We start from the raw sequence: 6,000 nt of genomic DNA, 5'->3' as shown, positions 1-6,000 counted from the left end.
TGGTGATTTGTGATTCCATTTGAGGCATTCACAATATTAGTGCTTGGCCCTCAAACTCCTTAAGAATGAAGCTCATCAAAAAGGTATGTAATCTCATCTAATTCTTTTATGTTTAAAAGTACCCCATGCCATGTTAGATAGGTTATGAACCTTGGAAAATTATTATTTTCCATGTATTTAGACAAACATAGATCCAAGGTTTATTAGGGTTGCATGCACACTTAGGAAGTGTTAGATTGCTCAAAACCCAACAGTGGTATTAGAGCCTAGGCTTGCTTGTTTGAATACTTGATGCAAATTGCTGAAAATCAAAGATTTTACGCTGTCTGCACAGCTGACTCGCCGAGTCCATGAAGGGACTCGACGAGTCCAAGGCAAAACTCATCCAACTCGGCGAGTTGGTTCATGTACTCGACGAGTTGGACCCCCAGACAGCATATCTTCGAGTTTTGGTGCTGGAATTGGTCTAGAATCATTACCTTAAACTGTTTTGGACTCATAAAACCTGTTTTTGATGTGGTAATGATGATGGTGGACCAATTTCAAAGTTATAATCAAAATTCCATGATTTTATGTGTTCATATAATTCTTGAAATTTTGATGATCATGTTCATGTTCTTATGAATTTAGAAGATGATAGGAATTATTTGCTGAATTGTTTAGAATTAATTCTTGATCATTTATGTGTTTTAATGGAGTCCATAATTTGTCCTCAAGTTATGGATATCCAAAGGTCACTTTTCTTTAACACACACTTAAAACACATAAGTTACATGAAAATGAAGAGTCTTCATTTTATGAACCTTTAATTCATAAGTTATGAAATGAAAAGTCTTGGATGGTTACAAAAGATGAAGAGTCTTGTCCTTAAGTTATGGAGGTTCAAGAGTCACTTCATTAATAAATATATAAATAAAGTGTAACCTTAATTAATTCCATAAGTTATAAAAATAAAGAAAAGTAATTCTTTTATTAGTTTAAAGTCTTCCATAACTTGTCCTCAAGTTATGGAACTTGAAGAGTTCTTGGATTAAAACTACTTTAAACACATAAATTATGGAATTAATTAGTTTTGAATAGTTTCAAAACTTGCCCTCAAGTTTTGGAATTTGTAAAGTTTCACACACTTTAATAAACTTTAATTCCAACACTTAGAATTTTAAAAGTTAAAATTCAACCCTTATACTATTTATAACATTAATGGTTAATTATATAAATATATGTATAAGAACAAGTCGTTTTACCGTTAGTAGGCCTCATTCACGAAGTCGGTCTATAAGGTGGGTATAAGGTTGTTGCCTATAAAATGGCAACTTAATGGGTGTCCACTCTCACCCACCGCTTGCTTGACTGGTGGAGGGTCGTTAGCGAACGGGTAGGACAATGACTTTAAATTCTCATTAAAAGTATAATGATTATTATAAAGTAACTAAATATTTTTTATTTAATTCCCAATCTTAGTTACTTTAGGAAAAATGTGAATTTGGTGCTAGCCCATGGAATTCACACTTTGTACCTTACCAAGTCGTTGGTGGAGCGTGTGTGGTTAACCGGCACACTAACTTGGACTAGTAAGGATCACGAAGGGTGACTTAATGTTTGTCATAGATCAGTGGAGTGTGTGTGGTTAACCGGCACATTGATTAGGTGATAATATTAAGGGTACCAAGTGAATTGGTATGGTTATTCACACCTTGTTTTGTGATCCTCGGCATCCCAGTCACAAAATTTGAGAGGGCACACTCGAGATTGAAACATGCCATTGAAAAGTTCAATGAATCTCAAAAGATCTAGGAATTTCAAATCCAATTAAAACCTAATAAATTGTTTCGTTTTTCATGGTGGAAATTGGTGAATCGTCATTCACCTACCTTCAAATATTTTATAGCTTGGATTACGGCATCCCTCTTCCAAATTATAAAATATTGTGTTGGGTCCTAGCCTTAATATTTCATATTGGGTGTTATATTAAGGACTTTGAATCAACTAACTTGATTTTCTCCCATCATAGATGTCTGGTTCAGACAACTATGATCTTCCCAAATCTCTTGAAGATGGTGTCCCTCAACATCATGCTTCACTTCCTCCACCTCCTCCAATTATTCTCCCTCACCCACAACTTCTTGAAAAGTTTAAAGTCACTCAATCCCTATTGGCAAGCATAGTCTATGTGTGCTCACATCTTGGAGATAAAGTCACATATTGACAAGCCGGGAGAGTTGGGTGTCAAAGTCTCGTGAAAGTCGGATGTTCAATCACTTTCTTAGTAACATAGTGAGTCTCTTTGGGACTACTATGAGACGGACTATGACATGACCCTTAATGATGTTATCTATTTGCTTGGTGTTGTGGAATCAGCAATGATTTGGAACACCAGTAAAGCAAATTTGATTAAAAGAACAACTTCCCAAGTCTTAAATGGACATTGACAATGGTAGTATTGGATATCTGGAAAAGGATTTCTCTTCCCAATGGAAAGGGATCGGCCATAGTCAACTCGGTTGACCAAATGGTAAAGAGAAAGGCTAAGTCTGAGATAGTCTCATGTGCCATTACCAAAGGGTCTATGTGTTTTGTTGCCAAAGGAAGGGGCATTGGTTGCGAAGCTGCCCTATTCACCTAAAAGGTCATAAGGTTGATCAAGTCAAGAGGTTTGACTCTACTTCGGGTAAAGTCCACTGTCTAACTCTATTAAGTTCCTATTTGGAGATTCTTATTACATAATGTGAATGGGTCACATGCTGATGTTTTTAAGAATCAAAGAAAAGATAGGAAGCTTAAAGTAAGTATATGTTGATTTTGATTGCAAAGGTGGGTTTCGATCGAATGGTTCGGCAATCAGAATTTTGAGTTGTTGCTTAAGAGTTATAATATATTGCTTATGAATAGATAACAACAAGGTTTTCATGTGGATTGTAAGGATAAGTTTTTCCGCAAAGTTTTAAAATAAAAGAAAAAAAGGGTTTTAATTTTATTTATTTATTTTCAAAATATCCTTACAATGGCATCTGTGGAAAATTGTTGCTTATATGTTTCCAGTAATAGCAATATTGGAAAGTGGATTTGATTCTTTCATTTGCAGTAGTGTCTGAATTTACCAAATGAAGAAAGTTTTTCATCACCCAAGTTTCAATTGGACAGAAACTTGGAATCATACAAGTTGTATTGTATGATGAATGAGAATTTTCATCTTTGAAAATTAAGACTAATTCTTTGATCACATGTATATGTGAATCAATTGAAGGACTAAAGAATTAGGTACACTGGGTGTACGCTGGTCAAGGTCCACCACAAAGATTGATTTGTCATGATTTACTAAAGATTAGTAGATATGATTATACTTATGAGGTTAAGTATAATTCTATAACATTGGAAAGGTTACAATGTATGACAAAACAAATGAGAAGAATCAAATTAGGCAGAAAGATAAAAGTTTCTTAAATCTGAAAGGATGGGAGAGTACTTTAGTATCGTATTTCATGATCATCTTAATGATTATGAAACCATATCACAAATTCATACTCTAAGGACGTCTTAGTGCATTGTTATGGCTAAGAACAGAGGTCATGAATTGTTGGATTGGTTAAAATCAAGAAGATGAGTCATACTTCGTTCCAAAACAATTCTTAGAGTCATACTCCAAGATTGTAACATTGAGTGACATAAAGTAAGGTTTAAAACACTTATCAAATGTAAGAGTAAAATTTTATCTACTCTTGTACATTTGAGATTGGTATGTTGTGATGTCTTGGATGAGACAAAGACCAACTAAGACCAATTGTATGAAGTGTTAGTCTTGATAAGAATCCGCACTATCCCTTGAGTATTTCTTTTGTCAAGGAATGGTTCTTGACTGGGGAAACTTATATGTCAAGGGGACAGTGGGAGCCTTAAAGATCCTGAAAAAGTTTAAAGATTTAATCAAGAGTAAAACCTGTAATTTATCACTAGCACACGACTTAAGGTTTGCAACCTATCGTGTTGACATAATTCTTATTTCTGTACCTACTTCAAATAAGTTGAATTTGCATGTAAGTTATCAGAGTTCAACTTGGAAGCATTGGTGGGCCTTGTGCTACCAAGGTGACAAGAAACTAAGATTGAACAAGTTTAATCCATGTAAGGCTGAATTTGTCACTAATCTTGTGATTATGGTTTTGACAAATTCACATGGATAGGAAGTCATACACTATAAAATCTAAGTGTCATAAGGTTTCTCTCCGATTCATGAAAATGATGGTGAGGAAACGCTTTTACTAAGTAGATTTTACGTAGATATCAATTGTGTTATTTGCATTTTCAAAAGTCGTTAGTGGAGCGTGTGTGGTTCACCGACACACTAACATGGACTTGTGAGAAATGGCAATGGTGTAAACAATTAAGACTATGATTACGGTATCCCATTTCAAAGTTCTGAAAATTGTTTAGACATACATGTGAGCTATCTAAGAAAGGGTGTATGAATCTAAATTTCAGAAGTCCAACAGATTTCTGGAAATATGTCAGAGCTAGTGAGAGCATAAGTGTTATGCTGATAATCATCATGTTAGTGGGAGCATGATTATTACGTTTAGTGTTGCAAGTTAGCAATGTTAATTATAGAAAACAAAGTTTCAATTCGTGAAGTTGCAGGGGTTGAAAAGTTGTTTTGCTATAATTAAGGGAGAGGAAATTATACTTCATTTCAATTCTAGAAGCTTAGATTGAGATTTTAATCATCTTTAGTCAAGGACATATATATGAATTTTATGTCTGAATGGTTCGACTTAAGGAAATTCTATATATATTGCGTTCTCAAAATTCAATTATGACTACGACATCCCTCTTCATAGTTAAATTTTGAAAACATGGCAAATAAAAAATATTGTAGCAAAAGACTGGTCTAGTATCATGTCTTTATGTCAAACATCATGAATCGTGTCCCATATGCTTCGGATATAGGATCGATTGCATGTGCTATAATATCCATCTTTTCTAAATTTTCCAAATTCTTAAGGCATTGAGAAGGGAAAAGATTGGAATTGGATATGACTAAAGTGATTAAGCAATTGTCGAGGACAAATCTGAGGTTCGCCAAAGATTGGTTGCTCAGGGAAAGTTGGAAGTATGATGTAAGTTGTCAGAAAGGACCATATTGACATATTCTGAAAAGAAGTAACTCTTGTTTGGAAGTGATAGTCAAAATGGGACTATGGAAATGTCTCCATATGTGGAAGTTATTGAATCTATGTAAGATTAGAAAACCTTAATGCAAGAAGGATGTTCAAAGCAATGTACTTTGAATATGAGACTTTCGTTCCATAGAAGTTGACCTTCTTTGGAATACTCTGTAATGACTGGTGACAAGGTTTTGGTGACTTTGTGCATAATCATTACAAGAGGAACATTGCATAAAAGTTTAAAATCTAACAGATTTTTTGGTAAATGATAGGAATCGGGGATTCTCACATTTACAATAAGGATTTAGGATTGTGAAATGAGTATCAATGGAATCATGTTCAATTGATCTACATCACAATGTAAGGATCATAGACAAACATAGTGTGCATACTTGGAATATGACATAACTATTGTTTAGAAAAGCAAAAGTGTACATGCTAGGAGCATGGGACGACTGTTGTTTTTTATTCAAGTCTTAAGTTGATTGTTTCAAACATTATACAATGAATAATGTGTATTCAATATGGTGATAAATAAAAGGTGGTTCTATTTATATTCAAAAAGGTTCTGAGACCATAATGGATTCGATTATTATTGTGTTTCACTTTGCATGTTTTGACTTCCAAAATAGCTAGGTTATTCTTTCCGAATGACTAAGTTATTTAAACACTCCACAGTCGTTCATATGTTGGAAATAGGTATGAATCAAGACTGTCATGAATCGAGTTTGTAGATGGCTAAATGGGTTTAGTCATAGCAATGGTTGCTACAACATTCATGAGTGCTCATAAGTTATGAGTATTGGAATAAACCCACGCTCACTTGTATCACTTCATGGAA

The sequence above is a fragment of the Lactuca serriola genome, chromosome 2 (genome assembly GCF_051521515.1).
Source record: "Lactuca serriola cultivar US96UC23 chromosome 2, Lser_US96UC23_V15, whole genome shotgun sequence".
Classification (NCBI taxonomy): Eukaryota; Viridiplantae; Streptophyta; class Magnoliopsida; order Asterales; family Asteraceae; genus Lactuca; species Lactuca serriola.
This window is presented reverse-complemented; position numbering follows the sequence as displayed.